The sequence below is a fragment of the Pogona vitticeps genome, chromosome 2, assembly GCF_051106095.1.
Source record: "Pogona vitticeps strain Pit_001003342236 chromosome 2, PviZW2.1, whole genome shotgun sequence".
In the NCBI taxonomy this organism is placed as follows: Eukaryota; Metazoa; Chordata; class Lepidosauria; order Squamata; family Agamidae; genus Pogona; species Pogona vitticeps.
This window is the reverse complement of record NC_135784.1, coordinates 31,535,959-31,555,424: the sequence shown is the minus strand read 5'-3', so window position 1 is coordinate 31,555,424 and position 19,466 is coordinate 31,535,959. Positions and strand designations below refer to the sequence as shown.

Genomic DNA, 19,466 nt, shown 5'->3' with positions numbered 1-19,466 from the left:
CCTCTGTTGCTTTTATTGTGTTTTAGCAGACACTAGTAATCTGTAGTTTTAACAACAAGAATGGGGGGGGGGAAATTTCATCAAGTTGATTCTGAGTTATGGCAACTTTTTGAAGAGTTTTCTACGGACAAAGTGCTCAGAACTGTTTTACCATTCCTTTCTTCTGGTGCCACCAGAGGCTATGCAACCTGACTGAGGCAACACAGGTGGCAGGGCATATGACCCCCATCAGCAGCACACACTCTGGATCTCAGCTGGCACCTCTCTCAGGTGGCACCATGGAGATTTGAACTCCCAGCCCTTGTCTCTGGGGTTCCTACTTGACTGACTGACACTGGCCCAAACTCAGTACAGTGGTGCCTCGCATAGCGATGTTAATTGGTTCCAAAAAAAACATCGCTATGTGAAACCATCGCTATGCGAAACACCATTTCCCATAGGAATGCATTGGAAACCGGTTAATCTGTTCCAATTGGAACGGATTGCCGTCGTTAAGTGAAAAAACCCATAGGAAACATCGCTAAGCGAAACAATGTATCCTCCATTGGAATGTATTGAAGCTGACTCAATACATTGTAATGGCTTTGCGAAGTCAATTTTTGCAATTTTAAATGTGTCATACAAGGGTCAAAAATGGTTTTAAATGCTTGGATTAGCTTCTGCACCCTCTAAAACGGATGCAAAAGTTAATTTGGCTTTGATCTGACTTTTCATTAATTTATGGTGAATTTTTCCCCCCAACTTTTGACAGCTGTTAAAATCTGACAGCTCCATTATTTCCTATGGGGGAAGAAAAAATTCACAAAAAATTAATGAAGACTCAGCAACTGTTCTAAATTCTTGGGTTCGTTAGAGGACCCCCTAAGTTGTGTGCAAACCTGATTTGGCTTTGATCTGAACTTTCGTTAATTTTTTGTAAATTATTTTCTCCCCCATAGGAAAGCATGGAGCTGTCAGATTTTGACAGGTCCATTGGTTCCTATGGGCCAAAAAAAAAAATTCACAAAAAATTAACGAAAAGTCAGATCAAAGCCAAATCAGGTTTGCACATCACTTAAGGGGTCCTCTAACGAATCCAAGCATTTAGAACCGTTTTTGACCCTTCTAAGACACTTTTTTAATTGAAAAAAAACATCGTTAAGTGAAGCAGGGGACCTAAAATCGCATTCATTATGCGAAGCATGGTCCCAAACTTCGCTAAGCGAAAATCGCCCATAGGAAACATCGTTATGCGATGCATATTATTTTCTAAAAAAACACATCGTTATGCGAATTCATCGCTAAATGAGGCAATCGTTAAGCGAGGCACCACTGTACTTTCAGATATATGACATTTTGGATGTGTGTCACTTGTGGTTTCAGATGAGGAGATTTGAAATAGGTGTGACGTGAGACTTTTGATGCAACTTGTGACCAGCCTGGGACTCTCATGAACACAGATGAGATATAAAAGAAATAGGTAATTAAAGAAGGGAATGGTTAAATAAGGAACAGCACCGGGCAGAAGTGTAACTAACAATTTTGACATGTGGAACTTTACTGCTATGTTGGTTATGTTTGGGTCAGGCAAGACTGACATATGTGGAGAAACCACAAAGGTACGGAGAGAAATATTTGGGTCGGAGCACATGACAGACATATTGTTTCCAAACTGAGCCCACCTGTTTTGTTTTTTCTTCTGGAACACAGGCGGAATGAGATCCTTACATGCATTGCTAAATTACCACCCCTGTCATTTATTCTATTTACATTGTATATACATTTGGGGTGGGGTTCCATCAGCAAATCCCAACAAGTGGGTTTGTGCCCTTTTACCAGGACATTTTTGGGAAATTCTAGTGCCTGAGCCAAAGCCTCAGCTGCACTACCTCTAGATATGGCTCTGGTGTTGGAGTAATAAATATGATACCCCCCTCCCCAGATGTTTTGAAGTACGACTCCTCAGTCTCCACAAGTATGACCAATGGTTGGGGTGATGTGATTGTAATCTAAAACATCTAGAAGACACCCTTTCCCCTGCTGTGACACAATGGCTAAAATCCAGTTGTGGTGAATGGCAGCTAATTAACAAGGCACCGGGCGCATGCGAGGTTTGTGCCCAGCATGGGCCATGCTGGCTTTCATGATTCCCCTTCTGCACTTGTAAAGACACACAACAGGATGTTGTTCAGTGTCAGGCAAGTTTTATTTGGCTTAAGCTTTTGTGGGTTGTGTAAGCAAACACGGGTCCAAGAACACACGTGTTTGTTTGGACAGAGAGCAATCAGGAGTTTGCACATGCTAAAATAGGCTGAAGAGTCCAAATTCAGCTAGCCATGATACAACACTCCTTCTCGCAGGTCTGCCCACATAAGAACACCCTGGTACTCTCAGATATTATTGTGAAAAGGTCAAGTGGGCTTTGTAGTCCTTAGACTTAACTTGCACCACTGACAGGACTCTAAGTAAGCTAGGCCGAGGCAGCACTCTCAGATGACCCTATGACAAGTGTACTGTTCAGAAAACCAAATGAGTTTTATAATCTTTATTTTATTAAAGAAAAAACATGTTACTAAGCCAAATTAAGCCAAAACAAATAATCTAGCATTGTGCTGTTTAGTTACACAGATGTAGTGAGGCAAAGAAAACATGAAAAATAGAAAAGTATTCAAAAACCTTATTAAAAATACAAAAAGACATTAAAAAGAATCAAAACAGTTCCAGTCCAGGAAATCATTAGTAAAACAAAATAATCCAAGTAGGTTATAATAAGGCTATAGTCCTCAGTGATCCTATAGAATAAAAACCCCTAAACAAAAGTAAAAACCCCTTATATGTCCCATAGTCCTTAGAAAAGAAAAATCCAGTAAATATACCATAGTCCTTACAAAATTACAAGAGCATAGTCCATATGGAGTATTCCAAGAAAAGAAGTCCATAAAGAATATTCCATAGAACAGTCCATAGAAAATAGTCCATGCACAGTCCTTAGGTAAAATCCCATAAGCCCAAAAGTAATCCAGCAAAGCATAGAAACCAGTCCATGTAGGTAGGCCACCAAACTCTCTCTAAAGACATCAGGGTAAGTCCCATATGGCTGAAGTGTAGGTCACGAATCACTGAAAGGTCGGTCTTGGAAAGACAATGTCTATAGGCAAAAAGTTCCTTTTTCAAGAGTAACTGGCAAGGGCTTAATGCACCTTCCCACGATGTCATCCAATCAGAGTATGTTACTAGGCAAACAGTCTTGTTACATCACATGACTTCTTTCTCATACACAGCAGATGTTATTTGGGTTACGGTGGTTTCTCAAAGAGTCACAACAATTCCCATCTATCTAATCACACAGAGTCCTTTCTCAGGCTTTCGGAATAACATTCTCTCTGCTCGTCTGGAAAACAACTTGTCAGCATAGCAAAGATACTTTATACAAAGAAACAAGATGGAACCTCTCTGGCTTATTTCTTAATTACAAAACCCATATGCCTTTAAAAGATTTTAACTCAAAAACCCATCTCATCACAAGCCCCCTGAAGATTAACAAAATTCCTAAACAATTTAAGTTTTAATTTTGATAACTGAATAAGATGAGATGTCATAAGTAAGCAGTAACAAAACAGAGAAAGATATTAACTTGAACATAAAGTAATACATTTCAAATATGATTCTAAAATAGCAAAACAATTGATACATGAGGACTATTATAATTACAGTATTTACCATACATGAGAGAAATTTGCGTTAGACACTTCTACTAGTTTGAAAAACAGAAGAACAAACATGTTAGTATACTTAATCAAATAGATCACTCTGCATATGCTCAGATAATACTCTAGTCATCAAACAGTAAAATAATGAAACCAGGGTTAACATCATAATAACTTGTTAAACCAATATACTGATATGAAGTAATAATAGATAAAACACTCTATGTATGCTCAGGAACATAGTCATACAGAATACCAAGAAAATTAAACATCATAGCTTTATCAATTCTAGCCATTTTCTCCCCTTGCATCTGCACTGAACATCCGAGATAAGTAGTGGGGAATTAAAACCTCCTTTCCAAGTAGATGTTTAACATCAAAATCATATTTTTGCAATCTGAAATACCACTGCATTAATCTTGGGCTTCGATGTCTCTGCTTCTCTAAGAATGACAAAGCATTTTGGTCTGCTTGAATTGGATCAGGGCTGTAAATTACAAAGTTGCCTACATAGCCAATCACATAATATAAATCACCAAACAATTCATCAACCAATTTCTGAAAAGTAACATAGGTATTTTCCATTCCAGGTGCTAGTTTTCTGAGTTGGTAAATTCCCTGAGGGCAAGTAAATGATGTATAAGGGTGATGTTCCTCTTTAATTAAAATCTGATAAAGCCCTCCTTTTATTCCAATCCCAGAAATGTATTCAGCGTTTGCAACAATTTCTACCAACGTCTCAACATTGATTGTAAGGATTGTTTCACTCTCCGGGAACTTATTTAACTGGCTAAAATCCAATTCCACTTTAGGATTAGCTAACACAGGCTCCAATATCTGTCCTGGGCTATATTGATCAATGCCTTCCACGCCTTGGTCCAGAAATGCCACACCCCTGGACACATGTATCACTGAATTAGCTGTGCTATCAGGTTTGGTCACAAGAGGCCGCTGTTGCAACAAAGTTCCCTCGGGAGTACTCTGCATAGCCTCAGAAACAGTATCAGCATTCTCACCACTTCCTTGGAAAATAGGCTGTTGAAAATAAGAATGGTCCCCAACCTCCGTTTTTCTCTCTAAAGATCTTTCTGAGAAGATTAACTGTGGTACTGGGCCAAAGCCTCTAGACATGATTTCAGTCTCTGGAGAAACATCAGTACTTTGTAATCCTAAAAAGTTAGCGCTTCCCCCTCCATTGGTTGTGTTAGAAACAGTCTCACAATCTGACAGGTTCAAATGCCGCCTTGAATCTTTAAACAAGCTTACACAGTCACTTGTACTATTGAAACAATGTGAAAGTCCATGCTGCAAAACTGCTCCACTATCACCTCCTATGGCACTTGGCAAAGACTCTGAGAAAACCTTCACTCCTCCAGCTTTCTCAACAGACTGCTCCGGTACGCTAAGTAGGCCACCCCCTTGGTATATTTCCTGCTCCCCCTCTTCTGGCCAACCCATAGTCTCATCCCGAATTATTTCAGAACTTCTCACCTGTCCAGTGCTCTGAAAAAGAGCTGAAGATGGTTCTGAGTTGACTCCCAATGCACTGACATTCTCTGGAGCACTGCAGTTTTCCCTTGGGTCGTCCGATGCTATTTCCCTCAAGTTCCCTTCTCGGCGAACTTTCTCCTGCATTCCTTTCTCTGCGCGCGGCTCCAGGGCCTGTAAATCCTTTGTTTGGACGGGCGATGAATCGCTGTCTTCTCTGGAATGCTCATTAGAATTCCACTGGGCCTCGTTAACTCTTTCCACACCAGCATCTTGCATCTCAGGATCGCTCCCAATTGTTTGGAGCGTCTCGTTGCAGTAATCCCCTAAGGAACCCTGCTGAGCTTGGAAAAACTTTTGCATCAAGCCAGGTTCTGTGCTAAGAAAATGTTTTAAAAGTATGTTTTCATAGTACAGATTTTCTATAAGGGAATCTCTTTCCCTAATTTTCTGCTTGGCTTGCTCGAAAAATCCCGAAGCCACTTCCAAGATTATATCCACGGTTTTCGACTGGTTTTTCTCCTCCATCTTCTGCTGGCAATCTAGCCTTGGCTAGGTCAGCAAACAAAACTCTAATAATAGAAAGGAAAATCTAAAAATCTCCTCTGCACTTCTGACCAACTGCTGTCCCTCTGTGACCCTAAGGTCTGTGAGAAGACAGACAGCTGCCAAACCAGAATACTGAAAAATCCAAAAGGAAGAGAAAAGAAAAACTGTGATCACTCTGTGAACCCTAAAGTTACAGAGATGATCAATGACTGAACTGGGTGCAGATAGATACCTCTAAGATCATAGGGCATGACTCTAGGCTAAGCCAGATGCAACTAGGTACTCCTGACAGATCCTAAGATCGTAGTGGGGAGACCCAGAGCTAGTCTGGAACACGGCCAGGTGCTCCGGCAAATCCTAAGATTATAGGAGTACGCTTAGGCCAAAACAAAAAAAAAACCTGGATGCAAGTCCCGAAACAATGTAGCCAGAGTCATTTATGCAATCCTAAGATTGTGAAATGACCTGCTCAACTTGGGTGCAAGCACTCCAAAAATAAAGGACATGCATCTTGGAATTTCTTCACTACAACGTTGTAACAACCTGCACATGCCTACTGATTAAATCCAATTGCTTCCTAACAGTTTGCTTGTCCCACTGGGAATCTCTTTCTTAAAAGAGCACCCCAGATTCTAACACACATTACCACAGCCTGAAGATTTAACACCTCTCACCACAGCCTTTAGATCTAACTGCTGGCAAACAGCGTTTCCTAGGAATCTACTGTTTACACCCAGGGAAGCACCTAGCTCCTTGAAGCCTCAGTGTCCCACTGCAATCAAAACTTAGCTTGTGGATCAGAGTCACTCAAGCTGCCAGATAGAACAAAAATTGGTCATCCTGAGGTACTACAAAACCCAGCACGTGGTCCATCCCACCGCTGCCACCATGTAAGCAAACACGGGTCCAAGAACACACGTGTTTGTTTGGACAGAGAGCAATCAGGAGTTTGCACATGCTAAAATAGGCTGAAGAGTCCAAATTCAGCTAGCCATGATACAACACTCCTTCTCGCAGGTCTGCCCACATAAGAACACCCTGGTACTCTCAGATATTATTGTGAAAAGGTCAAGTGGGCTTTGTAGTCCTTAGACTTAACTTGCACCACTGACAGGACTCTAAGTAAGCTAGGCCGAGGCAGCACTCTCAGATGACCCTATGACAAGTGTACTGTTCAGAAAACCAAATGAGTTTTATAATCTTTATTTTATTAAAGAAAAAACATGTTACTAAGCCAAATTAAGCCAAAACAAATAATCTAGCATTGTGCTGTTTAGTTACACAGATGTAGTGAGGCAAAGAAAACATGAAAAATAGAAAAGTATTCAAAAACCTTATTAAAAATACAAAAAGACATTAAAAAGAATCAAAACAGTTCCAGTCCAGGAAATCATTAGTAAAACAAAATAATCCAAGTAGGTTATAATAAGGCTATAGTCCTCAGTGATCCTATAGAATAAAAACCCCTAAACAAAAGTAAAAACCCCTTATATGTCCCATAGTCCTTAGAAAAGAAAAATCCAGTAAATATACCATAGTCCTTACAAAATTACAAGAGCATAGTCCATATGGAGTATTCCAAGAAAAGAAGTCCATAAAGAATATTCCATAGAACAGTCCATAGAAAATAGTCCATGCACAGTCCTTAGGTAAAATCCCATAAGCCCAAAAGTAATCCAGCAAAGCATAGAAACCAGTCCATGTAGGTAGGCCACCAAACTCTCTCTAAAGACATCAGGGTAAGTCCCATATGGCTGAAGTGTAGGTCACGAATCACTGAAAGGTCGGTCTTGGAAAGACAATGTCTATAGGCAAAAAGTTCCTTTTTCAAGAGTAACTGGCAAGGGCTTAATGCACCTTCCCACGATGTCATCCAATCAGAGTATGTTACTAGGCAAACAGTCTTGTTACATCACATGACTTCTTTCTCATACACAGCAGATGTTATTTGGGTTACGGTGGTTTCTCAAAGAGTCACAACAATTCCCATCTATCTAATCACACAGAGTCCTTTCTCAGGCTTTCGGAATAACATTCTCTCTGCTCGTCTGGAAAACAACTTGTCAGCATAGCAAAGATACTTTATACAAAGAAACAAGATGGAACCTCTCTGGCTTATTTCTTAATTACAAAACCCATATGCCTTTAAAAGATTTTAACTCAAAAACCCATCTCATCACAGGTTGTAGTCCATTTTTCCAGATTCATCTTGAATCCCCCCCCCCACAAACTCTCAGAATTCCCTAGCCTGCTCTGCTGGACTGCAAGCAGCCCCCCAGAAGAAACTTTACCAAGCCTTGTGGGCTCACAAAGCTTTAAAAAAGTATTTTTTTAAATTCAGGCTCCCAGAACACCTGTGACCATATCAACCGGTTGATGCAATGGGACCTGTACTGACATCACAGCTCAGCATCTCAGTTCTTGATCTCCCTCCCTTTGGACTGACTGACCTCCGGAGTGTAGGTGTGTTGTATACTTAAAACTCAGCCTCCAAGGAACAGTCAGTTTCTCTCTCCCACAGGGCTAGAAGTCTATCAAATGGGGTACGCTTTCCTCTTTGGGATTTGGTGGACCCACACAACTCAGGCTTGTCTTCTGGCAATCTACTTTTTCCTTTGCCTAAGACCCAAAGGTAAGTCCTACTACACACAGCAAGGAAAGCCACACCACCACTGACTGTGCCTTCTTGCTTGCTTCTACAGGAGAAGTTGTTGTTGTTGGGGGTCAGGAAGTCACTTCTGATAATCCTAGCCGAGCACTCTGTCTATCACACTACAGTGACACCTCAGATGGATATCACATCATATACTACTTTAGTATGTCAGCAGGTACTTTTTGATTATCTTGTGTCATTTTCACTGTCTGTTGCCAAGGTTATCAGAGTTTTTTTTTTCATACCAGGCCGGAAAAGTGGCAAACTAAACGGTTCTCAGGATGTTTGGATCAGTTTTCCCTTACATTCTAAACCACGTTGTGATTTTGTTCCTGTTAAGGAAATCGATTTAAAATAGGGTGTCTCCATGATGTACAGAGTGCATATTTGTTGGGGGTGGGGGCTGGAAGGTGAGGCAAAATGCTTCTCTGCCAGAGGGTGATTTATTTTAAATTGCATGCCAAATCAAATTATTTCAATCAATTTGGCATATGTAAACCTCTCTGTCAAAGTAAGTTGCATCTTACCAACAAAAGGGATCAGAGAGGAGGAGGACCAGCTGCGGTAGAGGCAGGAGGAAGAGCGCCCAGCTTCACTGTCTGGATCAGTCCCCCCCCCCCGGCTTACTCATCACAAAGAGACTAAAATTACCCCTTGTTGTGTAACAGTGTGACTCAGTTATGCCTCTGTTATCGCAAAAAGAAGTGATGCAGAGGCGGGGGTCCCCAATGTCAGAGGCAAGTAAGATCTGCCAATTCTTGAAATCAATTTTAAAATGATTTGTAACCAAGCCACATGTGGTTGAACAACTACTTTTCTGTTGTCAACTTGGGGCTGCAATCCTGTACCCGCTCATCAGGAGTGATCCCCGTTGAACTCCATAGGACTGACTTCTAGTTAGACACAAGCAGAGTACAGGATTAGACTGAAGGTACACTTCGTGGGGTGGCCAGTCCTTTAAAAGAAGCCATTAGAATAAAACCGATTTGTCTCTTTACCAGCAGAGGCCTTGTTGTGTCGCAAGTGTATCTCTGTGTGGCCACTGGCACCGTGCGTTCCACTTAAAACCTTCTGCTCAGCCCCTGGTGGTGCCTGCGTCACCCTGAACATTTATGGGGGTAAGGAATCTTCGTTGAATACACGCATATTTTCCAATAGTCCATCACAGACTTGACCACCCTGAAGTCCTACAGGATCCAAAACCTGCAGTATGTATGGCCGCCCCCCCCCCCATTGTGCCAAAAAGAGCTGCTACAGGAAGAAATTCACATATACTGTATATTGGTTTAAATCTAACATGAATAGGAAAGCCATTTATGCATCATCCAAGGGAGGACACACATCATTAAAAGAGAATGGGAGAATGGCTTTCCCCATCTGTTTCAGTTAGAAAACTACTGGGTTGTTCTTCTGAATAACAAGGAAGGGGCAAACAAACTTCTCACCCAGTTTTCTCAGAGGTCCATTTGTGAGTGGAAGTGACACATAGTGGAGGTTCTGTGTGACTTTCATTGACATGCATTTCTAAGCTTCCTTGGTGAAGGACAAATGTTTATCTAATTATGGCTGGTTGACTTGAGTGTAGCTCTATTGCCTATACACAGACCAGAAGAGTAATCACATAAATGTCTCCCCTACTCTAGCAAGCTTCCTGTTACATGACTGTACTGCTGGGACACCAGGCACATGATGGGTAATTTGCCCAGGTGAGGGGACGTTTATGTGATTGTCTTTTCACTCCAGCTATTTAGAGAATAAGGCACTGAGCACAATCTTGAGGCAATGGCTGAAATCCTGTTGCTTGACATAGTTGCAACTGGAAGGAGGAAGATGGCAGCGCAAGCATTTGCAGTGGCTTGGCGCTCTAGAGATCCGTATCTTTTAATTATTATTTTGATTGTGTACTCGTTATTATGACCTCTGCATGCTGAGGCACAAGTAATTTACAGACGACAAGAATTATTAACTACTGGCAGAGAAGGCTGCAAGTTTGAACTGAGGGTCTCAACTTACAACGTTCCAACTGAGCTCTTTAGACTGCCTGTATATCCATGGGTTACTCCCCTCTGCTTTCCCTGTTAGGAAGACAAAAACACAGAGACAACACAAGCAGAAAAAGAGGTTGCAGGGCCGGATTACGAGTGAGGCTAGGCAAAAATTCTCACAAGCCTGCATTGCCAAGTCTTTTTGGTTCAAATGTTAGATTCTCCACCCAACAAGACTGAGGAGTTGGAACTTACTATCTCCCTCCAGAAAAATATTCTGGACTGTTGTATTATGAACTTTACAGAGACATGGCTTGACTCTTCCATCCCAGGGGAGGTAATTGAACTACAAGGATGCAGAGTACATCGAGCAGAAAGGACTATTGAATCTGGGAAGAGCAGAGGTGGAAGGGTTGGTGTTTACACAAACAATAACGGGAGCACGGATGTTAAAATAATGGACATTCACTGTTCTCCTGATTTGGAGTATTTGGCAGTGAAATGCCACCCGTTTTACCCACCTCGTGACTTTAATGTTGTTATACTGTAATAACTGCAATATATATACATCTTGATGCTAACATAACCACAGCTATGAGTTGTTTGTTAACTGCTATCAGCAAACAGCAGCAGGCCTACCCAGATGGAGTGCTGGTGGGAGCAGGTGATTTAATTATGCCAATTTAAAGACTGTCCTCCCCAAGTTTTATCAGTATGTAGACTGTCTGACTAGAGTGAAAAAAACCTTGGATCAGGTATATAATAACATCATGCATGGTTATAGATGGAGCCAATGCCTAGGGGCAATCAGATCATATATCTCTGTTTTGATTCCATCATAACATCTTGTAAATAGAATCAGACCATCAACTAGAGAAATACCGGTGGGTGCATCTGAGCAACTTCAAGATTGCTTTAGGAGCACTGAATGGGCCACTGTTTGAGGAGGACAATGTTGATACTTATACCTGGACAGTACTGTTTTATATCAAAAGCTGTATCGATGTTGTTACTACCACCAGATAAGTACAAGTGTTTTCTAATAACAAGCCTTGGCTAAATAGAGAAGTGTGCCTTTTTCAAAAAGCCAGAAATGCTGATTTTCATTCTGGTGATGTGCTACAGTATAGAGAGGCTAGAGCTAAATTGAAAAAGGAGTATTAGGGATACCAAAGGTGGAAACAGGAACAACCATGATTCCAGCACCTACTATCTATAGTACATCATTAGAATCTACCATTGTCAGAAAACCACTACTACTGCAGATTTCAGATGTGAGACGCGCTTTCCAGAATATTACCATTCGAAAGGCAGCTGGACCAGATGGAATCATGGGACAAGTTGTTAGGGACTGCGCTGCAGAATTAGCTGGAGTTTTTACAGATATTTTCAATCTATTCTCGTTGTAGTGTTCTCTCCCCGCTTGCCTGAAGACATCTATTAGAGTGCCAGTCCCCGAGCAGTCAGCTGTGGTATCTCTCAATGATTATAGTAGCTTTAACACCTGTTATTATGAAATGTTTTGAGAGACTGGTGCTGGATTACATTAAGGCTAGTCTTCCACCTTCTTTGGACCCATGGGAATTTGCATACTAGATCTAGATCTAGATCAGTAGAACTAGATCTACTGATGATACTATGTCCATTGTTCTCCATACTGTATAGAGTCACTTAGAACAACAGGGAACTTACGCGAAGCTGTTGTTTGTGGATTATAGCTCTGCTTTTAATACCATTCTACTCAATAGGTTGTTTTTTAAAAGGATCAACCTGGGATTACCTCAGAAGATTTGTGTGTGGGTAAAGGACTTTCTGACAGATAGGCCACAGTCAGTAAGGATGGGATCGCAAAAAACGAATCGCTATGCGGATTGATCGTTAAACGGTGTGCTCGTTAAGCGAGGCACCACTGTATTTGTATTTAACTGAATCAGTGGTGACTTGATAAGCCAAGTCCTCTATAAGTTCTGTTGATTCAGTGGGCCTACTCTAGTTGCAACTTGCCTTGGATTTCAGCCAATGAAACATAAAACAACAGCCAGTAAAGTTAATATACAGCTAACACCCAGTAAGATAAAATAAGCAGTTTCCTAGTTACTTTTACAGTAACAGTAAAACAAAGCCTTTCTTTTCTGTTTCCAATCCAAGATAGGGGTTTGGAGAAATTCGTACTAAGTTGTACAAAGAATGAAATAACGAGATGTGGAACTTCGTGGAAGGATTCCAAGAAACGTCTGCGATACAAATTTAGCTGTTGCTCTGATCAAGACAAATGCAATTGGAAACCTTGGGTTCGTCCATGGTACGTCTTCATTTCGAGAATTGCCTTGATGCATCCATTCAAATGTTGCTTTTATGAAATAATTACATTTTCCAGAGGTTTTTCAGAGATACTAGGTCACTAAATAAAGCCTTTCTGCCCAGAAATTCTGAATCTCTCCCCCACCCCACCCACACTCCACTCCCTTTCCCTGCAGTTGGGAGATTAGTGACCAGTTGCTCCCCCATGGGCTTTTTTCGTAGGTTGCCATCAGAAACCGGTTTAATTAACAGTAAACCTCATGGGAGTCTTTGGCTGAAATTCTGTTGTTGGTGGTAGCAGTGACAAATTGTTGCTGATTAAAGACTTCCTTTTGTGATTTTGGCATGCATACAGCTTGGTCACATATGCACTCAGAATCCATATTTAATCAGCAGCAATTTGCCCAGTTATGACATTGCTATTGTTGCACATGCAGAGTCAGTCAATGACATTACTTTCCAAGTAAGCATGTATCCGCTGACCTTCTTAGACAGCTCCTATGCTCTGTGATAGATGAGTTATACTGGTATTCTTTAATTATTGTTCCTAAACACACACACCCATTTCTAGATTGAACTGTTCTTCTTGTTATAAAATATGTAAAATGGTGGTTGGGAAAATAAGATCTCCCTTAACCCCCCCCTTCCCAAAAAAGAGAGATGTTGTGTAGCAAGGAGCAATTAAGAGGCAGTTCATTACAGTACTAACCTACAAAGAGAAAAATTCTAATTCTTACTTGAAACAAATTTTTGAATGAAACTTAGATGTGGTTTGTTTTGGTTTTTATTTACAGCTTTGACCATTGGGAGCGGTATTGTTGAATAACATAAATCTGTGTTCTCGAACACGGGGTCCCCAACCCCTGGTCTTGCCAGGATCATGCTACAGAGACAAATCTCTTCCCCCCCCCCCCCGCATTCACAGACACCTGCACGCCCTCCCACACATGCATGGCCCCTACCACAGCCCCTCCCATGCACACACAGCCCCTCCCACAGCCCCTCCCATGCACACACAGCCCCTCCCACAGCCCCTCCCATGCACACACAGCCCCTCCCACACACACACACAGATGCCCCCCCACCTGCACACTAAACCAGTCCATGAAGGCAAAAATGTTGGGGACCACTGCTTTTAAATTAATGTTTTCCTTCCATTTAACATTTTACTGCTCACATATGGAATCTATTCTATTATTTCCAATCTCTGACCCAGAGTCTAAAATTAATTATACCACTTTCTGCATAGGGTGTAGGGTTACATTTCAGAATTGATGAGGTTGTTCAGAACAGCCCAGGGATCCATGTGGGGTGGGAATGTTCACCTTTCTGTCATTTACCATCATCCAAATGTTCCTATGTATATATCATCTCCCCTGCCCTGCAGGAAGTACTTCGATAACCACGAAAATGAAAATGAAGAAAGCAGGATCCATTTGCAACAACATTGAGAAGACTGAATCAAAACTTGGTGGATGACAACACTAGAGTCTTCAAAGAGTGTTAACAACGAATAAATGAAAAAATAAATAAACAAACAATACATTTAAAGTTATATTGCATTTGTGCTGGACAGGGATGAGCAAAAACCTGGAAAAGCTGTTTCTGGACTATAATTCCCAGAACACAACACCCCCCCAAAAAAACTGGGTGCATTAGGAATTGTGGTTGAAAAAGTAACTTCCAACTTCTATTCATGGGACTATGTCAGAATGTCAGTAAGTGTCATGATTTAGCAATGCCAGAAAGAAGTCCTTATTAGCTTGTAAAATGGAATGGGGTCACTTAGGGAAATTGTAGTTGTGGATAATAATAGTATGTGATGCACGAACTGGTTGCAGCAAATTGTCTTACAGCTCACTTCTGGAAGGCAGTCGTGGAGGTTTCTCGGCTGAAGGATGGGGTGTGCAATGAATGTGGCAGAGTTAACGAGTGAGTGTTAGGTACCATTGATGAATGCTTTGCACAAGGAACTGTTCCCAGTATGGAAGGGTTTTCCAGTCTAGCTGCTAGCAAGCTATCTATAAAGCAAAATCAGGGAACCTTTTTTTGGCTTGGGAGCTGAATTCCAATTTGGGAAGGATCTCAGAGGCCAGATTTCAACACTGGATGGTGCTAAGGAGACAAAGAAAACAATGTGTGCTGCTTATATACTGCCTCATAGCACTTAAATCACTCTCTGGGCAGTTTACAAGTTCATTATACAGCTTGGTACTCAATTTATTGACCTCATAAGGATGGAAAGTTGACTGAACCTTGAGCCGGCTTCCTGGCATTGATCCCAGGTTGTGAGCAGAGTGTTGGCTGCAGTACTGCAGTTTAACCACCGCGCCACAAGACTTAGGTCAGATGAAATTTGTACCCATTTCTTCACCAAGCATACAAATCACACTTCATGCTATGCCTGCCTGCTGAAGAGTAGCCTTTAGTAACCCACTAGCCCTGGAGCCGAGTGTTAGAGCTTTCTACCCTGGAAAGCCAAATTCCGTTTCATGCAACATATTCCTGGCCTTTAGGTACAGTGGTGCCTCACATAGCGAGGTTAATCCGTTCCAGATTAACCTTCGCTATAGCGAAACATCGCTGAACGGGGCAAAAGAAGCCATTGTTTAATGCGTTCCAAAAGGCTCCTTTACTCACCGTTCAGCGATGTTCCTCTATGGCCGGCAGCCATTTTTGCGCCCTCCCCTCGCTTAACGAGGGCGCCAAAACGCTGCACGCGGCCATTTTGGGGCTTCCAGCGGCCATTTTGGAGCCGCCGAACAGCTGATCCGTGGGTCGCAAAGCGAAGGTCGGTAAGCGAAACACTTACCGATCTTTGCTATGCGATTTTTCCCCATAGAGGCAATCGGTATGCGATCGCATTTGCGATCGCAAAACCGTACTCGTTATGCGGATTCTTCGTTCTACGGTGCACTCGGTAAGCGAGGCACCACTGTACTTTTGTCTCATATCTCCAGTCACTGATAGGAAATGACAAAAGAGCTTGGAGATGAGATGGGGAAACCCTGCAGGCCTCATGTGGTTTACCTTTTTGAAGAAAAAGTGTGCTTGTGGGGTTGGCAGGGGAGGTTGTTGTGTTTTTTCCCCCAGAGGTAGGAGGAGAACATCTGAGGACAGTAGATCAGAAGAATGTTGCAACACCAACTGATGACTTCCAACTCTATGTGCGACTACATTGGAAAATACTTCTCAATTTTCTCTGGAATAGGCATGGATGAATCTGATGTATTTTTGAATGATCCCATGACATGAAGGTCAATGTAAATCAGCTCATCCTTTTTCCCCTTCCAGTCCAGACTTTCCCCCTCTGCTTCTGAGGGCTTTCACTATTTTTCAACTGCTGCAATTCAAAATGGTGGTTTGCCTGTGTGATCATTTGTTTCGTTCTACAAAAAGACTGGAGGGGAACATGACTTCAGGTAGTTTTTTTAGTGGTGTAGTAAGTTGAGGCGTGATGTGATCCCTCTCCCTGGTCACCCTTAAATATTTATTTATGTATTGTTTATTTTTTAAGAAATAAACTATGAGTCTGGTGCTAGATCACTGCATTGCTACATTCATTTAGCACTAGATCATCTCCACACAGACAAAAGCAAAAGATAAAAATTGATATAAAATCAAACCAGAACTTTGGAAAACCTTTCTCACTATCACTTTGCAAACGTTTAGACTGCCCCTGTGACTTGATGACAGACCATAAAAAGACAGCCAGGGATATCTTTTTTTTAAATTCAGTTTTAAATTTTTTTTTCAATGGAGAAAGAGTTATGGGGAAGGGAATTTAGGGTTATAGGATTAGGTATGGATAGAGAAGGGATAAAATTCCAGAGAGTGAGATCATATATTTAAGAAACCAGCAGGTTTTCCCTGTATTACATAGTTACTAATCTATCTATTCCCTAATTGGACCTTCACATTCTTCTTTAATCTGCTTTCCAAGCTATATTTCGAATCTAATTATGGAATTATTGCTTCTGTTTTTTCCAACTCCGTGACTTCCCATGTCTTTCCTGTCAGCTCTTCTGAGTCTGGAATATCTGCTTTCTTCTCTATTTTTTTCCATCTAATAACTTAACTGTATAAATTACATACATTACAAATATCTCATTCCTCTAACTAACATCTCAAGTCTACTATTCAATAAAAAGAACAAGTCCGATTTAAATGTTGCCACGTGGAACAGAATATCTTTCACACTTTCGTACACCTATAGTATATTTCCCTTTATATCCATCAAGCATAATAAAAGTGGTTTTTTCTCATTTTCAATACTATTTAAAAGCATTTTAATATCTTTTTTAAAAAGAAAAACTTTGTTGGCATTGTGTACCATCAGTAACTCATATATCATTTATAAAGCATCTTATCTATAGTTAGTAGTTACTGTTTTTTGGACATTAATATTCTTCTACCATTTTATATCCATTTTCACCTACAGTCCTTAACCACTTCATCTTTCATGTTTTATTCATTTAGTCCACCTTTATTGTTGTGATTTTTCTTTCTTCCTGCTGGATTCTCTTGCTTCTGTAGTGCACTTTCCTTTGAAGGTTCTCGCTTTCTAGCAGAAGAGCACGATCGAAGGAAGGCGGGCTGTGGGCATGGACTGAACCACATCAAACTGAGGGGTCAGTGCAGTACCAAATATAAATATATATAAACATCTCCTTTGAGGAAAGAAAAGCTGTGCTATCACTACTGCTAAGTGTGAGTCCCACCCCCTCAGAAATTGTTGGAGAATTTCTCCTGTCCCTTGGGAAAAGGTGAGTGAAATTGTCCCCCAGATTTCTCTTCCCACAAACATGGGGGAGCATTTTGAAAGGCTGTTTGTACAAAGCTATAAAGCCTCCTTCATCTCCCTGGATGAGTGGATGTGTAACTCAGATAAAGGATATTTTTAAAAAAAAGTATTTGTTTGAAGAGTAACCCTAAGAATCCCACTGCCAGCATGGCCATTGAGCTCACCCACCTCAAAAGGCTGGTGCTGTCCTTGATCCACCTCCATGAGCACTGATTGGTTTCTGGAGTCGAAGTGTGTAAGGGTAGAACTGAGTGATTGACAGAATCATCCCTGCATACTGGGACACCATTGATCTGCGCACACCAACATCTCCAACGCACTGGATAGAAGAGCTTGGGTGACACCGTTCCTTGTCATTGGAAACTAGAGCTGCCAGCCACAAAGCTACACTCCTCCTCTACCTCTCCCCTCCCTTTGCCACTGATTTCCTTCAGGAAGGGTTTTGGGAGTATCAATTCAAAAAGGAAAAAAAGCCTTTCTCTGTTAAAATGCAGTCATATTGACCAGAATCATATCCTCCCGCATAAGCGCAAAGATGTAATGCAGAGCATTGAATACAATCCTAAAACTGTGGGTTGTCCATCAGAGGATCCTTCTTTGAAGGAATCAGTCATCTTTGCACTTCTCCTGTATGGTACTATCTTGGCAACAATCGTATGTGATTGAATAAGGACAAAGGAAATTTATCTACATTCCTCAGCTCTGTAAAACACGCCCAAGTAAATGTCTTAATGCAGCCCTGATGGGTCAACCTTCCTTATGACACATGTCTGCTTAGTGATCCAGGATCTCTTGAGTCAGAGACCATTCTGTCCTTAGATACTGGATGGTTGATTTCATAATGTGTTCTTTAACTCACCGCACTGGTATATACTGATCTTTTCTCTAGCTATCTGAAAAGTGTAGGAGACTGTACAAGAAGAGGAAATGTTGTATCAGCACCAGTCAAGTGACCTAAGACTAATTGTCCGTATAAGCATAGAAATAATAGATTCTTTTCCTTTTTTTCCGTCATAGAAAGTTGAGCTAATACAGCATCATTAGCTTAGTTCATATTGTCACATTATGCTGAAGTACGGGAGACTTTCACTGGGTCCGATAAACCCCATCATGACAAGTGACATATATGGAGAAATGAATTGATTTTTATTTGATAAGATCACATCTTTAAAAAGTTACTTTTTAGAATATGACTCCCAAAAGCTACCAACCAGTATGACCAGTGCCAATGCTACCCATGCTGTCTATGGGATTCTGGGTGTCATAGTCCAAAAAGTAATATATGATATATGACAGGATGAGAGGACTCTGACAATCTTCAACCAATCCCTATGGATAAGCAGGGCAGATTCCTTATTCTCTGCACCAAGGGCCAGCCCTACCATTAACCAGAGTGCGACAGTTACCTCAGGAAACTTCACATAAGCTTGCCAGCTATCCTCAGGTACCATGCAGAATGAGATCCTACCACTATTATTGAAGTAAGATGTGGTTAGTGTAACCATCTGCTGTATGGGTGCTATCTTGGTTTTTTTACGGGCAGCAAAGCATTCTGGGACAGCTTGCCCATATGCTACCAAGTTGACCTGTAAACAGAGGAAATAGGTGGTCAGCTTTCTGTGCCCTGTAGTACCAGTGAAAATGGGTACAGAGTTTAAACCCAGGAGGGTCAGATGATTTGAAAAACAATTTCAGGCTTCATTTGGCCTGGTGTGACAGATGTCTCCCTTCAGACTTCTCATTCTGAGGAGGCTGTTCTTCAGTGTAATTTTGCCTGCTTCAGGCATGCTCAGTGAGCTGTTCCCTGCCAGAGGATAAAATCTGGACTGCCAGGGTCAGGAAAAGAGAATCCTCCACAGCAAGAAGCCAGCTCCACTTCCTCCGTACTTAAAGGTTGCCAAATGGGGCACAACTCCTTCCTAAGGGTTCACAAACCATGTTTGCCTCAGAGGTGGCTAATTGTAGCCTGTGTTCTGCTCTGCCTTAGATCTGAAGGTAAG

At 41.4% G+C, this 19,466-nt stretch overlaps 1 long non-coding RNA gene across 1 annotated transcript; it reads left to right on the top strand.

Annotated features, from left to right (window-relative positions):
- Positions 1-11,080: 11,080 nt before the first annotated feature.
- On the top strand, positions 11,081-14,202 carry LOC140704096 (uncharacterized). Its single transcript, XR_012083218.2, has 3 exons — positions 11,081-11,116; positions 12,510-12,663; positions 14,050-14,202. It is a non-coding gene; the product is annotated as an uncharacterized LOC140704096 (long non-coding RNA).
- Positions 14,203-19,466: the final 5,264 nt, after the last annotated feature.